Source organism: Alligator mississippiensis, chromosome 4, assembly GCF_030867095.1.
Source record: "Alligator mississippiensis isolate rAllMis1 chromosome 4, rAllMis1, whole genome shotgun sequence".
In the NCBI taxonomy this organism is placed as follows: domain Eukaryota; kingdom Metazoa; phylum Chordata; order Crocodylia; family Alligatoridae; genus Alligator; species Alligator mississippiensis.
In genome coordinates, this window is record NC_081827.1 from 92,161,339 (window position 1) to 92,187,459 (window position 26,121).

At 43.8% G+C, this 26,121-nt stretch overlaps 1 protein-coding gene across 1 annotated transcript in view; it reads right to left on the minus strand.

Annotated features, from left to right (window-relative positions):
* ANO4 (anoctamin 4) overlaps positions 1 to 26,121 on the minus strand; it is a 414,571-nt gene that overhangs the window by 362,269 nt on the left and 26,181 nt on the right. The gene's annotated exons all lie outside the window — the stretch shown is intronic.

A 26,121-nucleotide genomic window follows, 5' to 3' on the forward strand; every position in this document is an offset into this window, starting at 1 on the left:
CTTCAGGCACTTGTTTAGGTAACAAAGGCCTAATCGAAGCCTGCATACCACTATAGGAGATCTTTGTAAAAAAGGACTCAAAGAAACTGGTTCCCCTGGGAAAAACTGTGGTGTAACATGGTGCTTAGAAGTAGTATAAACAAAAAAAATTAACTAAAACTTTTTTTTCAATAATCATGGTTATTGCTAGAGCTTGTAGTTGTCTCTGTTTATTGTAGGTGTTATGCAATAACAAAAATATTTTAATTTAAATTGAAATGTATCCATTAATACATTTGCGCCCAATTAGAATTTAAGTGATAGTTTAAAATGTATTAATGGATACATTTCAATAATAATTGAACAAATAATTATCTGTTCAATAATAATTGAATAATTATAATTATTCAATACAATAATAATAACAATAATTATTTATTTATTTGTTTGAGCAATTATTGATAATACTGAAACATTATAGCTGAAGTGCTGATGGTAGTAGTCAACAACTGAAAGAGGGCAACATTGTCTGTATATAGATTAGGACAACATGTCAGGTTTAAAAACATTTTAACTTTGTGTGGTTCATCATTGGCTCCTCCCTCTCCAACATTTACCATGACTAATGTATTCATTTTTTTAAAGGTGTAGAACACTAGATACATTAATGATTTAAAAAATTAGCTAATATGTGCTAAATAACTAGATGTTTTCAAAATGACCCACTTGAGGCGAGGGCCTGGTCTAACCCATAGGAATGAAATATTGTTGGAAAGCAAAGAACAAACATTTTATGAAACATGCCAGCATTCTAAAAAATACTGAAACAAAACGCAATAATACTGTGAGGCATGCTGTAGAATCAGGGGATATGCAAAATTATTGTATTAATGTTAAAGGTAAGTGTTAAAGATAATGTTAAAGATATGTATGGGGTTGATTGAGTGGAATCTAAAGCAATTAACAGAATAATTCATTTAAATCCCCATTGCTGAAACAATGCAAATAACAGTTCTTCTGAAGTTCAGCCCTCCAGGGAGAAGCACAGACTGCTTTGATGTGGTTCAGGAGATCTAAGATGACAGAAAGTATTGAAATTGCATAAAAAGGCAGACCTGACCTGGAGGCAAGAGAAGGATACTCTCTGATCCAAAAACTGTCAGATGCGAGATGTGACCAACCTGCCAGATTCTCTGCTGAAGATGGATGTCCATCTGGTATACAGGGCACGTAGATAAGCTATGTATTGGTTTGAGATATGGATAGTCTGAATTGCCGGCCAGGCAAATAATTCTGTCATTGGTCATGACAAAACACAACTGCAAGTGCTGAAATGAAGTAAGTCATTGAGGAGATAACAGCGACCAGCAGAATGCTACAGTGGAAGAGGGAGTGGATCATGGGATCACACACCTGAAAAAGGTAATGGCTAGAAGCCTGATACTTTTAGTGAAGTGCCCTTGAAGAGGTCAGGAAGTATAAAGGTTAATTATATGGGACAAATACCAAAGAACAAGGCAGGCAGGGAATAGATTATCTCATTTTGTGATCTTTTTATGCTAGTATTTCCCAACCTGATAACTCCCAGAAGAGGTTCCTCAGACATATATGCCATAAAAAGTAAAGACAGTATGATTTTCTGAGTTGTCAAATGATGGAATTCCTTCTGTCCACATGTAACTACACAGTCTGCTTCAAGAATTAATCAAGAAATGCCTGGGCTGATCTAGCTTAGTTTACCTGAGAGGTGCACTAAAGTTAGATCATTCATAGGTTAGACTGATCTACTGAACACGTGTACATGTTTAGAGCATAGACCCAGGAATATGAGAGTGCATATCTCATGTTCTCATATCTCACGTGCATCTCATAGCCCTCTCCCAGGGCTCTGTTTTTCCTAGCCCCAACCCCAGCCAGTCTATTGTTAGCCTCCTGCCCAGACTTCCCCTATCCCCAGACAGACAACCCCACTGTGGACTAACCAACCCCCACTGCTAACCTCTAGCATTTCTGTTCCTGTTACACTGCACATCCCCACCCTGTGGACCCACCAGCTTCTCTGATTCTGCCAAACCATCCCAGTGCTGATTTTACACATGTTCACTGGTATTGGGAGCCCAATCTAAGTAAGTCAGTGCAGAGGAAATTGGGGGCTAGTAGGTCCACAGGGTGGGTGGCAGGATTGCAGGTCTTGTGGGTCTGTGTACGAGTTGTTGGGATTGAAGAGTGTCTCCAAGCTTGCCAAAGAACCCCTCCCAATCCTGCCCACCCCAATTTACTTTGATTGTGCTCCTAGCATCAGTGAATTTCTGTAAAACTAGCACCCAAACTACAATGGCACGACTTAAAGGAAACCACATGATTGTAGACTGGATCTCAGGAATGCCTGTGCAAAATTAATTGCAAAAGAGTAAAGAGGAGTCAAGTGAGGAATCATGGAGTTAAAATGGGCAGCCATTTTTTACCTGATCTAATCTCTGAAATTTCTAAGTTTAATAATGTGCATTCCATCTAACCCAATTGTAAATTATATCCCTACATGAAACTGTGGAGAAAAAAACCCCATAAACAGCAGTCTCTATAAGGGCAAGAAAATGAACCAAATCTGAAGACTATAAAAGAAAAAACAGGTTTTAAAAATGTTAAGATTTATATTTTCAGGTATTTTAATAGACTTATTGCTCTCTCTTCAGTATGTACCCCTTTTAGGCACATGTCTTGGAATTCTTAAGCCACATCTTATTAGAAAAGATTTCTTGATATATTAACCTGGACATACACAACTAAACAGAAAGTTTAAGTAGTGGACAGGAGTTTGGATCACTAAATACTTTGAACTGAAATAGTTTCTAGGAAAAAAATCAGGTCAATTTTTCTACTTAGTATCATAGTGCTTAGGATCAGAAGGGACCTAAATAGATCATCAGGTCCGGCCCCTTGCGCCAGGCAGGACTGGGTGCCGGGGTCATATCACCCCAGCCAAATATCTGTCCAGCTTCCTCTTGAAGACCCCCAAGGTAGGAGAGAGTACCACCTCACTTGGGAATCCATTCCAGAGCCTGGCAGCCCTAACTGTGAAGTAATGTCTCCTAATGTCCAGCCTGAACCTTCTCTCTAACAATTTGTGGCCTTTATTCCTAGTAAACCTGGGTGATACCTGCGGGAGCAGAGCCTCCCCCAATTGCCGCTGGTCTCCCCTCGTGAGTTGGTAAGCAGCCACCAGATCCCCTCTCAGCCTTCTCTTGTGGAGGCTGAATAGGTTCAGGCCCTTTAGCCTCTCTTCGTAGGGCCTGCCCTGCTGCCCCTTGACCATGCGAGTGGCCCTCTTCTTGGCCCCCTCATTGCTAGCCACATCCTCTGGAAGTGCGGCACCCTGAACTGGATGCAGTACTCCAACTTTGGCCTGACCAATGCGGCATAGAGGGGAAGGATCACCTCCCTGGACCTGCTTGTGATGCATCTGTAGATGTACAACAAGGTGCGGTTAGCCCTACTGACTGCTTCCACGCATTGGTGGCTCATGTACATCCTGGAGTCAACAGTGACTCCAAGATCCCTTTCTACCACCGTGTTGACAAGAAGGGTGTTCCCCAGCCTATAGGTGTGTTGCTGGTTTCGATTCCCTAGATGCAGCACCTTGCACTTGTCTGCATTGAATTCCATCCTATTCTCAACTACCCACCTCTGTAACCTATCTAGATCCAGCTGGATTCTGTCCGTCCCCTCCATCATGCCCACCTCACCCCACAACTTGGTGTCACCAGTGAATTTGGACAGTATGCTTTCCACACCCACATCCAAATTGCTGATAAAGATGTTGAACAGTACAGTGTTACCAGATGTCCCCATCACTTTGGGGTTTGCTCATTTATCAGGTGTATGTTTCTAGGATCTCTGTTATTTTATCAATGCCCTGCTTGTGTTACTTGTGTTTCTATATGGAGCTGTCTCTCTCTTCTTCAAGTCCCCACTCCCAATGGAGCTATCTTGCAGGACTCAATTTCAATGGGGCTGGGCTTTTCCAGCCACCAAATCAGTCAAATACACACACACACACACATACACACACACACACTGACTAATGTGACACCTGCCCTGGCCGGGTTAATCAGCATGTACAGGCTGACAGGCATCAGTTTTTTTTCATAGATTTTCATAGACATTAGGGCTGGAAGGGACCTCGGAAGATCATCGAGTCCAGCCCCCCGCCCAAAGGGCAGGACGTCAGCTGGGGTCGTAGGATCAAGTTCATTAAGGTAACAATAAAATGCAGTCAGACACAAGCACACAGGTAAACAGAATACCTCTGAATCCAGCTTGGGGTCCAGCTGACACCCTCATGGGCCAGCATTCAGTTCATTAGAGCACATCTGAGCCAAACTGGGTCAATCAGCCTATACAAGCTGATCCCCTTATGTGTCTCAAATTCAGCATGTCCCAATCTTTTGTCCTTACTATCCTAGTACTGGTAGCCTCTTGATGAGTGGACTCCACAGTATTTTGAAGCTTCACAGGGATCTTTGGCTTAGGTAAAAGAAGTGTTGTTGCAGAGCAAGTGGGGAAGGGGAAGTAGAGAAGGAAAAATTCACCTAGTTACCACCAGTTTGACTATAAAAGTTATTTATTCATAAGTATATGAAATTTATGATGGTACTAGTAGCAGAGTCATAGATTCATAGACATTAGGGCTGGAAGGGACCTTGGAAGATCTTTGAGTCTAGCGCCCTGCCCCAGGGGCAGGAAGTCAGCAGGGATCATAGGATCCCATCAAGATAAACATCCAAATGTCTCTTGAAGGTGTTCAAAGTAGGTACTTGAACCACCTCCAGTGGCAATCTATTCCAGACCTTGGGGGCTTGGACAGTAAAGAAGTTCTTTCTTATGTCCAGCCTGAAATGGACATGGAGGAGTTTGTGACTGTTCAATCTTGTCATCCCTTTGGGCGCTCTGGTGAACAGACGTTCCCCCAGATCCTGGTGAGAACCCCTTATAAACTTATAGGCAGCCACCAGATCACCCCTGAGTCTGTACTTTTCCAGGCTGAAGAGTCCCATGGCTCTCAGCCTCTCATCAGTTTTGTTTTCCTGAGCTCTGATCATGTGCGTGGCTCTCCTCTGGACTCTCTCAAGCTTCTCCACATCCTTTTTGAATTGTGGAGCCCAAAACTGGATGCAGTACTCCAGCTGCAGCCTCACCAAGGCCAAGTACAATGGGAGAATGATGTCCTGGGATTTGCTTGAGATGCATCTATGGATGCAAGCCAGCATTTGGCTCACCTTACTAGTTGCAGCATCACATAGATGGCTCATGTTCATCTTGTGGTCAGTCATGACCCCCAGGCCCTTTCATCCATAGTGCTAGCCGGCGTAGCACTGCTGAGCCTATAAACATGCTGCAAGTTTTTCTTCCCAAGGTGGAAAACCTTGCATTTTTTGGTGTTAAACACCATCAGGTTCTTGTCCACCCATTTCTTTAGCCTGTCAAGGTCAGCCTGGATTGCCCTCCCGTCCTCAAGTGTTCATGCTTTACCCCAAAGTTTGGTGTCATCGGTGAACTTGGCCAGTCCGTTTCTGATACCAATGTCCACATAATTAATGAAGATGTTGAATATTATAGGCCCAAGGACAGAGCCTTGAGGGACCCCACTGGTCACAGCGCACTATGACGATTGACTTCCGTCAACCACCACCCTCTGGGTCCAAACACGGAACCAATTCCCCAGCCAGTGGATCATGGTGAAGCCGAGGCTGCAGTTGGCTAGTTTTGCTAAGAGGTGATTATGGGATACCAGATCTAAGGCTTTTTTAAAGTCAAGATATATGACATCAATCTCTTCTCCTTTGTCCAGGTAATAGGTCACCTGGTCATAAAAGGAAATAAGATTGGTCAAGCAAGACCAACCTGTAACAAACCCATGCTGGATATCCCTCAGGATGTTGCCATCAGCCAGTCTATTAAGAATGTTCTCTTTGATAATCTTTTTAAGACCTTCCCCAGGATAGAGGTCAAGCTGATGGGACTGTAGTTTGCCGGATCCACTTTCCTCCCTTTCTTGAAGTAATAGGCATGCAAGGGAAAACAAACAAAAACAACTACAATATTATCCTGTTTCAATTGAGTATTTGAGGAAACCTAGCTCAAGCTTAACTAATACAATTCAGGTTCAGAAAGCTATGCCTAGAGAGAAAAAGAAAGAGAGAGCGAGAGAAAGAGGGAGAAAGAGAGAAAGAGCGAGAGCTGGGATGTCACTGTTCCAAGGCACTTGTATGATTTGTTGACAGGCAAAGTTCCTAGCATGATAGTTGAAGGTTAAACAGGCAACTGAAAGAGATGATCTGTTTCTCCCAGCTTGTCGAGAACAACAGCGGATGGTGTCAGAGATTTCTCCCTCTTGAAGCACCCTGTTTGCTGCTTTACATTTTTCTTATACCCTTAGTCCAGACTTTTGAAAGCATTCTTTTAATTGTGTAAATTAAGAGGGTCCCAAGCCGTTATTGACAGGGAAAATCCTGTTATATAAACAGTTTCAATTTAAATGAATTACCTTTTTCAGTGACAAGGGTTTATCTGGTTTGGAACATCTCAAAAAACTGATTAACAACCAGAGAAAATATAAAGTCTTAAGGAGTAACCAGACACCTAGGAGCCAGCTTGAAATTATTATGAATATTGAAGATATACTGGAAGGGATACCGCATTGTTTCTTCTCAGATGGCCTAGCTATGCTTGCACTATGAAGTCAGCATCAGTGTTTTGTATTTTACCTGTTGTGAATAAGCCTCAGCTTAGCATGACTTTCAGATCTTACTGTAGTCTTTTAACATACTTAAGGGGATTTTACTTGGTGTGTTCATAAACTTTGTGGGGAGGACTTCCACCTGTCATCCCAGGAAAAGTATGACAGCATTTGTGGTTAGGGCTCCAATGGGCTGGGCATTGTGATGAACCCTTAACCATTGTTAAAATGTTGCCCAGACCCCCTCTGACTTGGTCTCTTGCCTCAGCATTTCCTAAACCAGCAACTGAGTTTTAGTCAATCAAGTTTAAATAGGCCAGGGAAGTTTAAATACTGGGACCAGGGAATGTATGGCCCAAGATACCTATTAAACTTGTCTTCTGCTTAGTTCTGGTTAGATGAGGTGGGGGAGGAAAGGTGGGAATAGAAAAAGTCCTTTGTAAGTCCACCAAGCTGAGTGCCAGGGCTCCCTCAGGAACACAGGGCTGACAGATAGCAACAGGCACCAGGACCGAGCCCTGGGGGACTCCACTGCCCACATCCCTCCAGGTCAAGGGAGCAAAAAAGTAGTTTGCTACGTTTAGTAGCAAACTAGATGTGTGGTACTATCCATGTGGAATGTAGTTTCAAGAGCATCTAACCAGAAGTCCCTTAAAAAAGTCAGTGGACTGGTCTTAATAAATCAGTTGGATACTTTAGAAATCTTAACCATTAAGATCTTGAGGCTCTAGATCCTATTGTTTTCCTTAGTAGGTACCCTTCAATAAATACCTTCAAACTTTTTATTATAATAAATTGCATCAAGCATTGTTTTACTTTCAAAGCCCTTAGTTTCTTTCAACATCACCTATCATCCCTCACTCACTATCAAGGAGACACCACAGTGCCCGCCTAAGCCACCATTGTCTACTTGTAACATTTTCAAGTACTTTGACTTTCTCCTATGCTACACATCATGCTTGGGATAAGCTCCATAAACATCTACAAAATTAGCTCATTATTCTCTTTCAAATCCTTCCTTAAATCTCTCTTTTGCCATGACACCTATAGAAATAACTTAATAAAGAATTAGGCTGCTGTTGTGCTGAGATCACCACCTGTTATGCCACTCAGATTGTTTCATTGTTTCCTTGTATTTTTTCATTAGTCATATTTTGTCTTATACTTGGAATCAAAGCTCTTTGCAACACAGACTCTGTTTGTGTTCTACATAGGGGACCTTGCATCATGGTGTCCTGGTCCTTGACTGTGGCTCCTAAGTGATACAATAATACAAATAACATGACTACTTTGGTATTCAATTCATGGTTTGCATTACTTTTCAGTTGTGCCAAATGTTGTATAATCAACAGACTTTTTAAAAGTACAGATTTTTCCTCTTCTGAATTATTTGAAGATGTTCTTCAACCTCTTATGGAAATTCAGCTTACTTCACTCCAACCAGGTATGATTTGCAATTATGCATACTTACACCATAAAAACACCCCCAAAGCAAAAGGGTTTTTTTTAAAGAAAAGAACAATGAAAATTCATAGCAGAAAGAGCATTCAGTGAAACATATAAACAAACGTTTTCAGGAGAGGGGTATTATCCCCATCATCTCTAAGGCTGGCTGGGAATAAAGACTTGGGTTTTTTTTAACCAAAAAATAATTAGGAGGTGTTAGCATTTGTTTTTGTTTCAATGAAGCATGAAATAAAACTTTGCAAAAATTGTAGGGTAAAAAGGAAGGAGGACAGATCATAACAAAACAGGGCTGGAAGGGACCTCAAGAATTAAATAAAGTCCAATGCAAAAAAGGAAGCACTAGAAAGAGTGAGAGAGAAATCTACTAAAAAATAGGCAATACTCTGGTGGTTAGGACATTCACTTGATTTGCTGGAGACTTAGGGTTTACATATACCATGTCAGCAGAAGGACAAGACTGAGCATACCCTTCCTATCCGAGTCTGCTGACACTCCAGAGCTGGAAGTTCACACAAGGCTGTTCCAGACTTAGCTCAAGTACCTGCTGTCAGGTCCACCGGAAACAGAAAGTTCAAAAGTTGGAGCTGGAAAAGAGTCCAGAGCTGCATGCCTGGCAAGCTTCCATCTCTGGAACATGTTAGCAGACTCCTGTGAGTGGAACATCCTCAGTCCTGTCCTCTCAGGTACCCACTGCTGAAGGTTTTGCTTATTGCATAGACAAACCTTCAAATGTAAAGATTTATTCTGAATAAGACAGTTGAAACTTGATTTCTGTCTCTCCCTCTGTTTTTCCTCCCCTCCCCATCTGGACCCAAGAAAGTTTCATGAAAGATATTTCTGGGGGAAAAAAAAAAGTTTCAACAACTGGTATTTTTTGGAGGAAAAAAATATTGTTGGAGAATATCTGAATATTTGAGAATATCGCTAATTATCTCAATATGCAAATTAGCAATCCTGGGAAGCCTCCACAGAGTAAAAGCTATGTTGGGAAGACTGAATCATTTTGCAACTCAAATTAATAATCATGGTCATGTTGAATCAAGGCCTACAGCAGTTGTAACCTTTGGGGTCATAAGATGGAAAAACGATCTCCCAAAATAACATTTGCAAGAGGCATCTGCCAGTTACCTCAGTAAGAACAGCAAGTGCAAAGTTCCTAGAAAAAAAAAAGTTTGCTTAAAGCTGCAATTTTCCAAATATTAGTTTGGATCATCATCTGAAATCATCTAGGACATGCTGAAAATAAAAAAAATAATGATTACATTGAGTGATGCTATAAAACATTTAGCTTTTATTTTCCTTTCAGTTTTATCCTCAATATTCTTCTTTATTCAGGTTTTAGTCCCGGGAGCTAGAGCAGAAAGAAGGCGTTCGATTTATATAAATCAACACAGCAGTCACCAAGCCATAGATTTAAAGGATTTGGCTAAATTTAAGGTGAGTCATATCAATGAAAACTTCAGAAAGAATTGCAGTAAAAAAGTAACATAAAATGACACATTTATACTCAAAACAAATTTGCTCCCTGCTTGCCTTTGAGTCATATCTACTTATATCTATTGACTGATGAAAAGAAAAGTTTTATGACTATCACTTTGTGGAACCAATATATAACCACAAAACAGTCAGATGGATTATTTTCTTCCTCAAGCATTAACAAACTTGTCAGCTAAGTTTCACTGAAGAATCTGCAGATGATATCACTCAAACTAGAAATAAGACACATCTTAATTTTCAAATCCCATACTGAGTTTGCAGTCCTTTAACCTGAGCAATTTTGATAGGGAAAAATCATGCAGAGAGAATTTTTCAACAAATCCACTCCCAGTTTAACTCTATAGCACTTCACCAGCAAAGCAGAAGATCAACTGCAGAAGTAAGGAGAGGAGGGGAGGGAAAAGGAAAAGTTGAATTTTCCTTGAACCTGAACTATTTTATTACATATGTGTTTGAAAACCTCTGAGAGAGATACTGTTGCCTCCTTCATTTTCTTTACTCAACACTTCATAGATTTGCTAGATTTCATAGACATTAGGGCTGGAAGGGACCTTGTAAGATCATAAAGTCCAGCCCCCTGCCCAAGGGGCAGGAAGTCAGCTAGGGTCAAAGGATCCCAGCAAGATGTAGGGCTGTGCAAAACAGCACCATTTCATTTCGACTTGTGTTTCACTGTTTCAAAGGGACAGTGTTTTGTTTCATCATTTTGTTTAATTTTGAAGAACTGTTCCATTTCATTTTGTCAGAACTGGGACTGTTTTGACATTTTGCCCATAAGCTATAATGGGGAAACATGAAAATGTCCACAACTGTCATTTCTTGCCTGATTCAGATGAAAATTGCAGGGATGGTAACCCCTTCTGAGGGCATGAAGCCTGCCAAGTTTCAAGGAGATAATTTCAAGAGATATCAACCTCTTCCCCTTTGTCCAGGTGATGCATCACCTGGTCATAGAAGGAAATGAGATTGGTCAGGCAAGACCTGCCTGCAACAAACCCATCTTGGCTATCCCTCAGAATGTTGCCTTCCATTAGCCTGTTGATAATGTTCCCTTTGATAATTTTTTCCAAGATCTTTCCAGGGATTGAGGTCAAACTGATTGGCCTGTATTTCCCCAGATCTTCCTTTCTCCCTTTCTTGAAGATAGACACCACATTGCCTCTCTTCCAATCTTACTCATCTTTAGCCTCGTATGCCAGAAAGGGAGCCTGGCCAGCCAGAACTATGTTCTGGCTTCCAGACTGGTTTTGAGAGGCTGGCTCAGCATGGCTGCTGCCCCATGAGGCCCTGAGACTTCAGGTAAGGCTGGCCTTAGCCTCCACTACCCTACCTGGGTCACTTTACATAGTACCAGAGTGCGTGTGTGGGGCATGCCTAGGGACAAATATGTGCTGCTGTTATTTGTCCCATGGGAATGTCCCATGTGCATGCTAATTGGGATGTGCCCATAGAGATTTCCACCTTTCCTTCAAGATAAAGTGACAGCAGACCTGACTAGAAGGCTGTGGTGGCCAACTGGGAATATCATAACTAGAGACTGGCAAACTTTAGATTGTTCAGAATTCAAGTTCCAGTTGAATAACCCTCCTTTACTGAGACGTTCATTTCCAGGGGGTGTTACCTGTCAGCTCTGTGTTCTTGGGGATCTCTCTCTCTCTCTGACTCCAGGAACCTGACTTTTACTCTCTTACTCCAGGCACAGCTTTCTAAACTTGACTTTTGCTGCTCAAACTTGAGCTAGACTTCTCCAAATACCTAATTGAAACTGTGTACTATTGTAACTGTTTTGTCTCTCTTGTATGACTATTACTACTGCTATCATCATAAGTTCATATACCTGGCAATAAATAACTTTTATGGTCAAGTTGGTTGCTATACTCTCTCTCTGAACCTCACCTACTCTTCCTTCCCCTTGACCTCCCCATTTGCTCTGCAGCAATGCTTCTTTTACCTCAGCCAAAGATCCCTGTAATGCCCAAAACTGTTGGGGTCCTCTTATCAAGGGAGTTACTACTAGGATCATTGTGACAAAAGATTGAAATGTGCTGAGTTTTGAGGCGCATGAGGGTATCAGCTGAAAGTGCTGATTGGACCCAGCCTGCTCAGACATACTCTGTTAGCGTGAGCATATGTGTGTCTAACTGCATTTATTATGGTCCTGCTGAAATAAGGAACGAACTGAGTTCAAGGCACATGAGGGTGTCAGCCTGTAAATGCTGAATAACCTGGCCTGACTCAGGCGTGCCCTGTTAACCCACGTGCTTGTCTGACTGTATTTTATTGTTGCCATGATGAACTGAGTTCAAGGCATATGAGGGTGTTAGCCTGTCAATGCTGAATAACTTGGCCTGGCTCAAGCGTGCCCTGTTAATCTGTGTGTACACGTGCGTATATGTGTTTGACTGATTTGGTGGTTGGAGGAACCCAGCCCTATTGAAACTGAGTCCTGCAAGATAGCTCCATTGGGGGTGAGGACTTGCAGAATGGGAGTGATACAGCTCCGTATAGAAACACAAGTAACACAAGCAGCACATGGATCGAATTACAAAAATCCCAGAAACATACATAAATGAGGACACCCCAAAATGACGGGTAACTTTGGTAACAGGGGGAAAAATCCAATTGCCTTTTCTCTCCTTTCTGCAGGCAACCTTTCATTCAGAGGTTACTAAATCATCATACCTTCTCAAGACTTTGGGCCCAAACCAGTATGATCTTGGAGGCACCTATATTTTGACTTTGAAACAGGTCAAGGTATCTGATCTGACAAGGTTTAGGTGTTTACATGCTCTATACAAGAGTGGGGGAAAGCTGTTGTCTCCAAAAGGAAATCCAGAAAACAGAGAGAGCCAGTAGGAAATGCTGAGCAGAAAGATGCATCTGAATTCCCACCTCTCTTCAAATCTTAGGCACCTGAGTTAGAGATCCACGTTGGGCACCTATATCCATTTGTGACTCAAAATACATAGTTCCATCTCTGAGAATAGGGCTGCCCACATTTGACCCCATAGTCTAGTAGTTAAAGCTCTTCCTCAGGGAAAGGAAGATGTGGGTTTGAAGCCTCTCGGAGTGAGAAGGACCTAAAATCCAAGTATCCTATTTTCCAGATGAGTGCTCTGACTAGGGTAGGTCAAGATACTTTCCCTTCCATCCAATGAAGCTAGGCTATTTGGCATAAGGTATCATGTTTCTGTAGCTTCTGATAGAGAAAGACACCAGGAAAAATAATAAACTATAATATGGATATTTTGTAGGATTAGGCTTCCTAGGCACCTGTGAAAATGAGAGCTTGTGAATAAAATATACACAGCTACAGCAAATAGATGTACGGGACTGTTTAGGTGCTCCAGACAATTGTTGCAGCTTTTATTTCAAAGGGCACACCTTCACAGTGTGGGACAAACCACTGTAGTGCTCCAGATGAATGGAAAAAAACAGTGCCCTTTGAAATAAAAGCCTAAGGAAGGTGTTGTGCAGCTCATGCTTCACTTGGCAACCTGCTATAAGTGGAGCATAAATCACCTATACATGTATGATCCAGGTCCTACTTTAGTGAGATACCAGAGAATTAGAAATGAACAAAAGGGGCAAAGAAGCCTAGGGCTATGTACTATTGTTTCCATAGCACAAAAATCAAAGTTTCTCAGCAGTCCAAACTGGAAGCTGGGGCTGCAGAGAGCTCCAAGTGCTTATGGGGACACTTTTTCCCCCCCAAACATGAGCATGTTTCAGCACAAAGATGCTTTTCTCCTCCTTTAAAGTAATAATTTATTCAAATACCTCTCTTCATGTATAGATTACCAGCAGCACCCAACATAGACTGACAGTAGTTCACAAGTAACTGAGATCATTATACTTTTCAGCTAGTTGTTATTTATTTTCATTACTCTAGATTTTAACTGCAATCTCAGATTAAAAAATCTTAGATAATAAGCAGTGCATATTTATTAATACTAAATTTGTCAGCTGAGAGCTACTACTGATAAAATTAAAGGGGTGGGGGAGAGGGGAACACTGAGTCATTAAAAAGTCATGAAATTAAAGCCAAATGCCAAAACTGACAAAATGTTTCAAATATTTGGATGCATTAAAAAGTTATTGAAACATCAGAGATTACCAGGGAAATACACACTGCACACAATTCACTGCCTTGGCAAAAAGGGGTTGTAAACAATGCAGCAAGGAATTTGATGTCTGCTTTAAGTATGGTCCAAACTGTCCTCAGTTTCATCCCTCAAAACACTGACCTTATTGCAATCTTGATCCACACTGAAGGAAGACAAAATTCAGCCTTTCACATACCACACTCAGTAATCTCCATTGTAGGGATAGATATAGACTTACATTTAATTTGACCTAACTAGGGCCAGGTTGATCTGAATGCCCATCTGTGTAGATGTTTGGGAATTTGAATTTAGCCAAAAAATGGCAAGCCCAGACTAAGTTAGCTACACTGAGTGGTCTGCACACATTTGGAGCATAGTCCCAGGGTTTGGATGATCAGTTGAGCTTTCCCAGCCCTGGGTCTGTGCTCCTTCTATCCCCCAAACCTGACCAGGTTATCTTTAGCTCCCTGACCTTCCCACCCCTAGACAGACAACCAACCCTCTCCATGGACTCTCCAGTCCCCACAGACCCACCAGATGCCCCTGTCCCAATATCGGCAACCCCACTGCCCCCCAGGGACCCACTAACTACCATGAGCCTATCCACCCAGAGTTACTTACAATGGTTTGCTGCACAGCTCCTAGCGCTGGAGAACATCTACACACACCACTCCCAGCCTAAGATCACACAGTATAAAGTAAGCCGTGGGATCATAGACTGTGTGTGGCAAATATCTGTATGTTCCCTAGGTCTCTAAGACAAAAGGCTCATGATTTACCATTCAATTCATTGGGCTGGGCCACAGCAGTCAACAGCATTTTAAGCCATGGTGAACCCACACCTCAGCACACTTCAATATGTGTGTGTACTCCAGATACCCCTCAAAAAGGGGGATACTGAACACTGTTACCAACAAAGCACGTGTGCTTAACTTCAGTCGCAAGAGTTTTCTTGGTGAAGTCAAAGTGCTTCTCACATGTTTTAAGCTAAACAGAGACACAAGTGCTTCTACGGATCTTGTCCAGTACCCTCAGCAGAACACCTAAAAGTTGTCATATTAATTTCTTTGTAAAAAAGGAAGTTCTCACACTATTTTATTAATATTTTCTTAAGAGTATTGAAAAGAGAATACAAAATTTGAAAAGCAGCTATTTTTTAAGTTTGCATAAAAATACTGCCAAATGTTTTAATAATCCCCAAATGAGCTTGTATATATAACTAGTCAGATATATAAAAATAAAAATGTAAAATACATTGGCAGTAAGTCAGTGTAAAAACAATGGCATTTTCTAAATGTCAGATTGCATAAAACACTCAGTCTGTGTTTTTAAAACATTCTTTAATAGAAGAGTGGACAAATAATGTTTTAAGCATGTTCATTTAGAAATCAAGAAATGTCTTCATTTGATGGTACAGAAGAAACATATGACCATGGAATGGAAGTTCAGAAACTTTGAGATGCTTCATGTTTTTTTAAGGAATATACTGTATTTATTCAAATATAAGATGACCCTGATTATAAGACAACCCTCCCCCCATAATTAGATTCTATATATGGAAAATGTATGCAATTTGTTATAATTTTCCTGGTATAAAATCTAACTGTTGGGAGGGCCGTGATCTCCTCGAGGTCCCTAGCTCCGTGTCAGGCTGGCCCAAGGCACCCTCTTATTCTCGCCCGCCACGTCTTGTTGGTAAATATAAAGTTGGGAGGCTGCCTATGACTCCCTGGGCACGGCTACTCGGGACCTCCGTCCCCGCGTGTTCCTGGACCCCTGGGGGTCTCCCGTTGTGGTGGGTGTTCCCTGGACACCCTAGCCTTATGGGCTATGCGTGGCTCCTACCACCCCTGATACCACGCCCCAAGCCTCGCTGATGTAATAGACGTTGGTATGTGTCGCAGGGCACCTTAGTGCCTGCTCCTAAGAGAGGAGAAACTGCCAGGGAGAGAGCCCTGGCAGAACCAAGTGAGCACAGCTGCGGGTTGCCGGAGCAACCAAGCGGAGCCAGCTGCCTGTAGGGGGCAGGGCCTGGCCCTTATAAAGCCCAGGGCTGAGGCCAGGCTGGCAGTTCTCTGCCAGCAGCCTGGGAGGCAGGAGCTCTGAGAGTGAGGATGTGGCAAGTACAGCTCATGATAGCCCTGGAGGCTTGAGCTATGATGATGAGTTATGGCCAGGCAGCTTGCATTTGTGTTACAGCCTAGGGGCTTGTGGTTTTGCTTTGTATTTGTGCTATTACACCCGGAGACTTGGGTGAGGCTGTAGGGGTTGGAGGAGGCCTCAATCACAGGGACCCCAGAGAGTGTGGGGTGCCCTAGCGCCAGGAGGGCGTATTATTGTTCATAGCGCCAGGGAAGGCGCAGCTCGCACACCAGTGCGTGAGCAACTGGCGGCGAGGAGCGCGGCCAGTAGGTCGCGGGTGCAACCCGTAGGTTGCAGACGGGGACCTAGACCCCAGATTGCGTGTGGGGGAGCATAGACCCCGAAGGCGCAGCTCGCACGCCACTGCGCGAGCAACTGGCGGCGAGGAGCGCGGCCAGTGGGTCACGGGCGCAACCCGTGGGTTGCGGACGGGGACCGAGACCCTGGATTGCGTGTGGGGGGAACATAGCCCCCGGCCCCTGGAAAGGGGCGGTATTACTGAGTAGCCCAGTGTGGGCACGGCGAGCCCCAGAGAAGGGGGGAGCGCCATACTGAGCAGCCCTAGAGAGCGGGGCCATACTGAGTAGCCCAGTGTGGGCGTGGCGAGCCCCCAGAGAGGGGGAACGCCCTTGTACGTTATTGAGTAGCCCAGTGTGGGCGCGGCGAGCCCTGGAAAGGGGGAACGCCATTGTGCTTTGTTGAGTAGCCCAGTGTGGGCGCACGGGCATAGCGAGCTCAGCCGCAGGCTAGTGCGGCAATCCCCCTCAGACCAAGGCAGGGCGCTGCGGTTGCCCCTGAGAAGACAGGGAGTAGCAGTGCAGGGAGCCAGAATCAGGGAGGGTGTCTGTGCGGTTGGCCCATAGCACCGGAGGCCCGCTGGAGAATCCCGGAGCGGAACCACACCGGCAGGGGAGGCCCAGAGTGGGCTAGACGGGAGTCCCCAGCAAGAGGCTGGGCACGAGAGAGGGAGCCCAGAGTGGGCCACATGAGAGAGGAGGCCCGGGAAGCGGGCGTATAGACCAAACAACGTCCATTACATCTGCGAGGCTTGGGGCGTGGTATCAGGGGAGGTAGGAGCCACGCATAGCCCATAAGGCTAGGGCGCTTGGGTAGCGCCCATTATACGGGGAGACCCACGAGGGGTCCAGGAGCTGACAGGCCCAAGGAAACACAAGGCAGCCTCCCTATTACATATATTCCATCAAGACGTGGCGGGCGAGAATGGAGGGTGCCCTCGGGCCGGAGTAGCGCGGTGAGAGGGCCTCAAGGAGATCACGGCCCTCCGCGAGGACCCCGCCGTGACAGTATGTCTGCATGCCCGCTTCCCGGGCCTCCTCTATAGTCTAGCCCACTCTGGGCTCTCTCTAGTACCCAGCCTCTCAGTGGGACTCTCAACCAGCCCATTCTGGGCCTCCCCTGACGGTGTGGTCCTGCTCAGGGACTCTCTAGCGGGCCTCCGGTCCTTCAGGCCAACCGCACGGGTACCCACTCTGACCCCGACTCCCCACACTGCTACTCCCCATCTTCTTGGGGGCAACCGCAGCACCTTGCCTCTGTCTGAGGGTGTTACCGCACTAGCCTGCGGCCGGGCTCGCTATGCCCATCTCAGGCTCCTCAGTATCGCCCCGCTCTAGGGCTCCTCAGTATCGCCCCACTCTAGGGCTCCTCAGTAATCACCCTGCTATAGGGCTCCTCAGTATGGCCCCTCCCTGGGGCTGGGGTCTATGCACCCCGCAAGTGATGCCCTTGCCAGCATCTGCTGCGCCCGTCCGGGGCTCCCTAATATGGCGCTCCCCCTCTTTGGGGCTCGCCGTGCCCACACGGGGCTTCTCAATAATACGATGTGGCGCTCCCCCTCTTTGGGGCTCACCGTGCCCATCCTGGGCTTCCCAATGAAATCACCCCTCCCTCTGGGGCTGGGTTCTATGTACCCCACACGCGATCCGGGGTCTATGTCCCCCGTCTGCAACCTACTGGTTGCGCCCGCAACCCACTGGTTGCGCTCCTCGCCGCCAGTTGCTCCCGCACTGGCGTGCAAGCTGCGCCTTCACTGGCGCTATAAGAATGATGCGCCCTCCTGGCGCTAAGCCGCGCCCTCACTGGCGCTGGGGCACCCCACCCCTATGGGGTCCCTATGAGGACACTGCGCCCTCTTGGTGCTAGGGCACCCCACACTCTCTGGAGTCCCTATGAGGCTCAGCCACTCCTCTCTGAGCTAACTGACCTCACGACTCTGCCCTGTAACTCTCAGGGCCTAGTGCGCCCTCGCTGGCGCCGGGGCCTCACACTCCCTTGTGAGCCCCCGATGAGGACACTGCACCCTCCTGGCGCTAGAGCACCCCACCCCATTGAGGCACCTATGAGGTACCTATGAGGCCTCCTCCAACCCCTACAGCCTCACCCAAGCCTCCGGGTGTAACCAACAGAGCCAAACATCAACTCAAAGTGCAAGCCTCTAGGCTATAACATAACTATGAGCCACATGGCCATAACTAAACTCAAAGCCCTATGGCTCCAACAACATTGCTCAATGTAACCGCGGTACTTTCTCTTAGGCTTCTCTCTGTGTCCTAACTCCAGGAGCTCCTGCCTCCCTGGCTGCTGGCAGGGAACTGCCAGCCTGGCCTCAGCCCTGGGCTTTATAAGGGCCAGGCCCTGCCCCCTTCTGGCCAGCTGATTCTGATTAGTTGCCCCAGCAGCTCGCAGCTGTGCTCCTTAGGCTCTGCCAGGGCTCTCTCTCCCTGGCAGTTTCTCCTCTTTCTAGGAGCAGGCACTGAGGTGTCCTGCGACAGACCCCTTGCTCTCAGCCCCCACCCAACATCTTCTACCAGCAATCCTTTCCCGCTTCTTAATGTCAGACCCTGATCTCCCTAAGTACATGGATGTGAAGAACACATTTGAAAACACTGAACTTGCAATAAACATAGTTGTAGTAATTTGTTTATAGTACCCATAGACTTAGCTCATCCAAAATTGATCCATTTTACATTTTTTTAAACTACTGCAACTTTTAGCATAGGTATTCCATAAACACATTTTTAACTAGCACTTTGGCACTTACACACTATGCATGATATTAGTAGTCCAAAGCCAAAAGGCTCATGATTTACCATACAGTTCATTGTGCTATGTCCCAACAATCAACAGCATTTCAAGCCATGGTGACCCTACAGCTCAACACTCTTCAGTATGTGTGTGTACTCCAGATACTCCACACAAAGGATCCATGTGCTAATTAGTCCCCCAGTCATGACCAGAAATAGGTATTATTGTCACAAGTCCTGGGGTGTTCAAAAACTTATATGCAGAGGAGGCGCAGGGCAACCTGGTCTGGCTTAACCTCACAGAAGGCAGGGCCACACCAATCACATGTGATAGGCTGAGATAGGGACCAACAGAGAGATTCTGGGTGAACTTTTTTGAGCCCCATTTAGTGATGTTTGCCAGACATGTAAGGCTGGTAAAGAAACAGGAATCATCAGAAATGGGAAAGAAAGATGCAGCTCAGGAGTAGGAGTGAAAAGGTCAAAATGTATGCTATGTAGTGGTTCACCATGACTTGAAAAACAGTTGGGGCTGAGGAACACTGCATGCAATGGGCACTAGCATATATCTTATTCAGATAGACTGTACTAATCTATCCTTGTGATAGGTTCCCATCAGCATGTTTACCCAATATGGACCATGTATTTTAACTTACGCTTGGTGTTGGTTTCATTTAATCAACTTCCTAATAGGTTTCCACTACTGAGATCATGTTGCTTTTGGCAGCAAGTTAATGATAGACAGTGTATTTAATGAGTTTTCCTTGTAGTCAGATATAGGATAAGGGGCTTTTTACCCCATGCTGATTGGGCGGGAGGGGGGGGGGGAGGGGACTTATCTTGTATTTGAGTAAATAAATTAACAGCAAAGAAATAGGGCAAAACATCATTATACACCTGTGCTTCTCATGATCACTGAAGCTTCCAGAACCGGAGAAATTTTGTTACCTGGAAACTAGAGAAAGCCAATAAAATAGAAGCTCTGAAGAAATATAAACTATTTGTAGTGTCAACAATTGAAGCATAAAAGAATTAATGTCTCTTAAAAACAGAAGCCCAGAGCCTGCAAAGACTTATGCATGTGTCTAGAGGCTAAGTAAGATGTTCAAAGTTAATCATGTGTAAATCTTTACAGGATCAAAACCTAACTCAACAAAAAAGTGTCTTGGGAAACAAATATGTTCAGTATCTTTCAAAGGTTTCTTCATAAAAAAGAGATGATTTTTCCAATTACCAACCCTTAAAAGTCTGCCTTGGCTTAAAGGCCGAATCCTGTATGCTGTATGTACTCAAACTTCCTACAAATGTTTTCAAGAATTGCTGACAGGGTTCGTCCATTGTATGGACAAACTGAGTGCTGGCCCAGGGCAGCATTTGTATAGGCAATTTGTAATCAGTGGCTTCTAACTGGTCTACATTGTTACCTGTGTGCATGTGGGGAGAAGGGATAACAAAATGTATTTTGCCCAAGGTGATGAATCGCCCTGTTTACTGAGCAGGGAAGGAGAACACAATAAGAGACATTCTACAAGCAGAATTTAGGGTTGATTTTGTGATCTTGAGCTAGAATAGTATTCAGCTCATTCTACAAGGGTGAATGAGCTCTACAAACTTATCAGGAATAAAATATGACAAAGTGTGATGGAAGGTGCCTTAAGTGGGATTCCCTGAGTGATGCACTATCCGTCTGGTGTGGAGCCCCTCCCCTCAACTCGTCTGCCACGACTTGGTGTTATTATATAAAGAGAGGGTTCAGTGGAGATCCCCTTCCTGGGGGGGCTCCCTGGGGATGACAGTACTCACAGTTCAGGTGTGATGTTCCACAGGGCTCCAACTTCCCTACACCCCATCCACTCGTCAATTTGATGGGCGCCAGCAATGGTGATTCAGTCGTGCTGGCTCGACCACAGCTTGCCACAAGCAGGACCCCATGACCAGGTGGGCTCTGTTGGCACTTGTTAGGCTGCCCCTTCTGCTTCGATGAGTAGCCTTCCTGCCCTTGAGACTGGCAAGCTATATGTGCGTAGGCAGGCGCCTACTTCAGTGCCTCTGAGTAGGGCGCTTTGCTCTTAAACCTCTTCTCTTTTTCTTTTCCTCAAAAGAAATAGACCCCTGGGGAGGAGAGGGGTGTGGATTTGCTTCCTTTCTCCCCAGCCTCCTATAGGGGGCTCAAATGCCTCCCCTGTTCTGCCTGCCAACATTGCACTGACTGTGCTGCTCCTCTCCACCTCCCCTGCCCCCTGGGTTCCGGTGGGGCTTTTAAATCTTCCCAATTGGCACAGCTGTTCCCCGCCTCAGGAATAACTGATTAAACAGCCAGCGTAACGCCGGCTTGCACGGCCGCAGTTCCTGCTCCAGCTCTGGCTGCCCAGCAGGAGGTAAGTTTCTCCTGTTGGGGGGGGGGGGGCTGTTTCTGAGGTTTGGGGCCTGCGAGGACTACCCTCTCCCCTTCGGGAGCCTGTGGGGGCATCTCACTGCCACACAAAGCTTACAGAAATTTTGCACAAATAATAAGCAAATACAGCTTGAATACACATAGAAAGTAGCTCTATAAGAGGGAAGGTTTCACACAGCTACTGTTCACATTTTCACATAACTACTGATATGTCCAAAAATTATGCTGTTATTAACCTTATCACTTGATCAGAAAGATCTACTCAAAATGCACATGTAATAAAATTCTTCATGTAAATATGTAAATCTTTAATCTACCTATACAAATTAATAATACTAAAGATGTAATGAACCTTTCAGAAAGGTGAATTGACTAACTCATTTAAATGAAAATGGCAAAAACAAGTTATATGAATTTTGCATTTCATCTGGTACCAAAACTACCAAAAATCCACACCCTAAAAGGCCTCATCCTAAATATCCTTATACATATATGTAATTTCATTGATTTTTCATGTTGAAAGTTAGTTAGCCACAGAGCATATTTGTCTTAAATTCTCTTCAGTGCAGATATGCATTAGACTGTGCATCTATTCCATAGTTACATTAAATAAGTATGTCAAGAATACAAATCTAAGCTTCTATTTTCTTAATGCTTATAAAACATATTGGTCTTGGAACCTTCTAGAAAGCCACCACTTTCCATAACTGTTTCCTAAAATACAACTTTGTCAACACTTACACTGAACTTTGATTCTATTCAAACATAACCTAAGTTTGAAATTACTTTTCTTCTGTGAATATTAAAAAGGATGTTTATGCAGTAGAATAATTTACTTCTCCATTTAGGCATCTACCACTATGCAAAGCTACTTGAAATGTTCCCTAGCTATCTTGCTGTAACTTATTAGTCTCCATCTCTTGGTGTGACTCACGTCTAGAGCTGACTGTTGTGGAAAAAGGGATGGTTTCCCTTTCAGCCACAGTGTGGAAGGAGGAGTTGGAAAAAATTAAACCATCACCAACCTCCTAAATAAACTCTGAGAAAGGTGGATAATAGCTCTGTGTGGCTATCCCCACAAAGATAAAGGAGGGAGGAACCATTGTGGAGTGTTTCAGAATATATGTCTCTGGACAGTCCAACAATATCCTATATTTGTTACCTACAAGATGATAGCATGAAGACATGTCTTTGGCCAAGCTTCTATTTGAGGGACACTGGTGAATGTCTTAGTTTTTCTGAGTGTGATGTCAATTTTTTTAGTTGATATTCTTCATATAATTTTAAAGATGCATACTTTATCGTCTGACAAAATAGTCTGTTGCCTATGAAAGCTCATGCCTACCTGAAACACTTAAGCTAGGTATGAATATCAAAAAGCCCAAGGTGGAATCAATCTAAGTCAGGTGGTTTTCTGTAAGTGGCATAATTTAGATTGATAGCAAGCAGAATTCTCCCTTTGGTGGAAGGAGCAAACCTTACATCGGGTTCTATCATTTTTAAGTCAGTCTGTGTGCGCCCAACTGCTGTTCCATTATGGGTATAAATTGATTTCCAACCACTTATACTGGTAAAAGTGTAATGTCTATAACTGGCCCTAGTCTCTATGTTGCTACCCCATCCTACCATATGCCTGACTTCAGGCTAACACAGCTAAACACATCTTTGCTGTAAAAAAAATAAATAATACCAAAGCACATTTTCTTGGGGCAACAGCCAGAAAGTCTACTTCTACAAAAAATCCCAAACTACAGGTTCTGTTTATCAGCCTATTTTTGTAGAGTATGCTTCATGTTATTTGATCCTTAGTCCTGATCCATGCCATAAAAAGGTGGCTGAAAGATGAACTTTGGTATTGTCAATGCATACATATTCTCAATGTGTACAAAATTATAACTTTAGTAATACAGGATAAGCTCCATTTTGAAATATTTTCAACATTTCTTAAAGCTTATGTTTCCATTCTTTATTAAAAGAATTCTTGGGAGTGAAGTAGTTTGACAAAACAAATATGTTCATTTTATGCAGTCCTGACTACAGTACTACCAAATATGTAACCTTTTCATCAGAAGTCTGGTTTCCACAGTGACCAACACATCACCTGCTGTTTTTTCTGACAACTTTGTTATGTCTCACCCACCCCCTCAATTAAGATACCAAAACACAAATACACCTTGGCAAATGTGCACATTTTCTGTGAATAAGCACACTGATGACTTCCATGGACAACTAGAACAATCTTACAGCATACAGACCTTGTTTACACAGAGCAATGTGAATTAGTGCCAAAACCCCAACTATGCTCTACAGAATTAACGGTAGTTGCTAAATTAGCAGCATTAAAAGTTTAAGCCGTGTTCTTTAAAGGTATCTTGATTACAGTGAAATCAAAGAGCACAAGACCATAAAACTCCAACTTTAAATCATGACAATTTATCCAAATTTTGCAACCACCTAACACTTTTTCCTTCCATAAACCAAAATTCCTTCCCAACCATCTAATACCTGAAACCAAATTGAGATTGCAGTTTCCTATATTTACCCATATGGCGTTTTCTTTTGTTTTTATAATCTTTTGTTACTGCTGTGTCATCACTCAATTTACTTGCAATAATCCCAAAATACCACAGTGACTACTGTTCTCCTTTTGCTGTGCATCTGTCTAACATAACTTGTATATTGATGGACCTCTGATATGTTTTTCTTATTTCTGTGATTCCAGCTCAGAAATCTGTGTGTTCCTTCAGTTCTTCAGGTGCCAAACAGTATTTGCAGTAAAACATCTCAAGCATCAACTACCTTAATCACCATGAACTTACCACAGAATTCAAAGTTTATAGCAGTAATGTCACAGTCTGTTCCTTACAGTAAATTCCATGCTTCATTCAGATGCCCAGCTCACTCAGCACCTAATTCAGATCCTATTTTTGGCAGTGACTCACACAATTTCTTTCCTCCTCCTCCCTTGATGCCTCAGTCCAAGAACATTATGCAACTCAACCTGACAAAACATACACTTCAAATTTCTGTTACAGCTTCATTATGTGCCAATATTTAAAGACACAACTGCAGAATATTTTTGTTTCTTACTTGTGGAGTGGTAATGGCACCTCTAGTTGCTGAAGAACCTCCTCTAAAGCTCTGTTTTCCATACTTTCTAACCATCGACACTTTCCATGAGTTTCATCTTAGAGGCCTAAGCACAACAGCATATTTGGCAACTTGGAGAGAAAATGACTGAGCTAGAGAAGTGTTATTTTGTCCCAGGACCTTCATAAATAAATTACTCCAGCCACAGATATGAGAAAAAGTGCTGCCAGACTAGAAGGCACAGAATACATGGAAAACGCAAAGTAAAACTCTACATGCATTGGCATAAGCTGATTCAACAGAAAGTAATTTAAGATTCACACATGCAGATTCACCACATTCATATATCTTACAAGAAGCACCTGAAAAAATAAAGATATTGAAAAAGGAAATAAAAGGGGAGGGGATTTTTTTTCTTTCTTGAAGAACTACAGAGGATTGAGTTTATTACTTGCCATTTAAACTGTCACTACTTGCACACAGCACCACACAATGGTATGCAACTATGGCAGTGCATCTTTGGTGCCTGCCACTTTAAGAGCAAGAAACAGGTAGCAGCCAGGTGCCTGATTGGGGCAGCCATTTTGGCCCAGTGATATAAACTGGGATGCAGTTTGCTGCAGGAAGGAAGGAGGCAACATCAGGCTGAAAGGCTGCTCTGGGAATATCCAGACGTAAGGGCAGGGGCCATGGGGCGGAGGTGAACCCTTGTCCTGGGTAAGACATAAAACTGCACCCTGCCAGGGAAGGATGGTCTGGTGAGTGGCCTTCCAGGGCTGTAGAGAAGAGTTACAACTGTGTGCCCAGTTTTCTCCAACCATAGGCTGGAGAAGTAACACCAGAGTAGCATGTGCAAGACATGGGACCCATGGAGGGAAGGTTGGAGTGGGTATTAGGCCCTTGTCAGCAGGGCAAGTAATGGGTAGCCTCCCGCCTTAGTAACAGCTCTCATATTTTTTCATCAAGGTGTGGCAGGCGAGCGAAGTGGGCAGTTACCACAGGAGCTGGGCAGCTGGTGGAGACCTGACGAGGAGGCCACCCTGTTACAGTGACAATTTGCATTCCCCCCATGCCCAGCATAGGAAATCAGGGGGGTAAATGCATGAGAAAGGTGGGGACCTTCAACTGCAGTGGACTTTTAGAATAGTACAGTCAACCAGGCAGTGTAATGTACCTCACTTGCTTTAAACATTTATTTTTCAAAATGCAAAATTACAGCATTGTCTATTGATTGAGCTTGTAACTTCTTATATTCTGGAATCAGTCTCTTCAGGTAAAGAGTTGAAATATACCAATGGGGCACTATGGGGAAACTAAAACAGCTGTTTCTGTTCTACGGGTAAACAATGAATTCCTTTTTACAAGCAATGTGGTTTATTTAATAAAAAAAGCTTTCAAACAAAGTGAAAAGCACAAACACAAGTTCAATCTGGGGAATTTATTGGATCATTTATCATGACTTTAGCAAGACAAAATAGATACTCAGATGCAAACAGATAAGAATGCAAACCCTCCTAGTCTTACTGATGATTACTATACAACATTTGTGTATCTAAATGAACAAACAAAGAAACAGTCCACAATATCAAATGAGCAGCATCTCCCTAAATAGATTTTTACATCTTTTAAGCCAGTGAAAGCTCAATGTTTTGTAAGCAGGCTGAT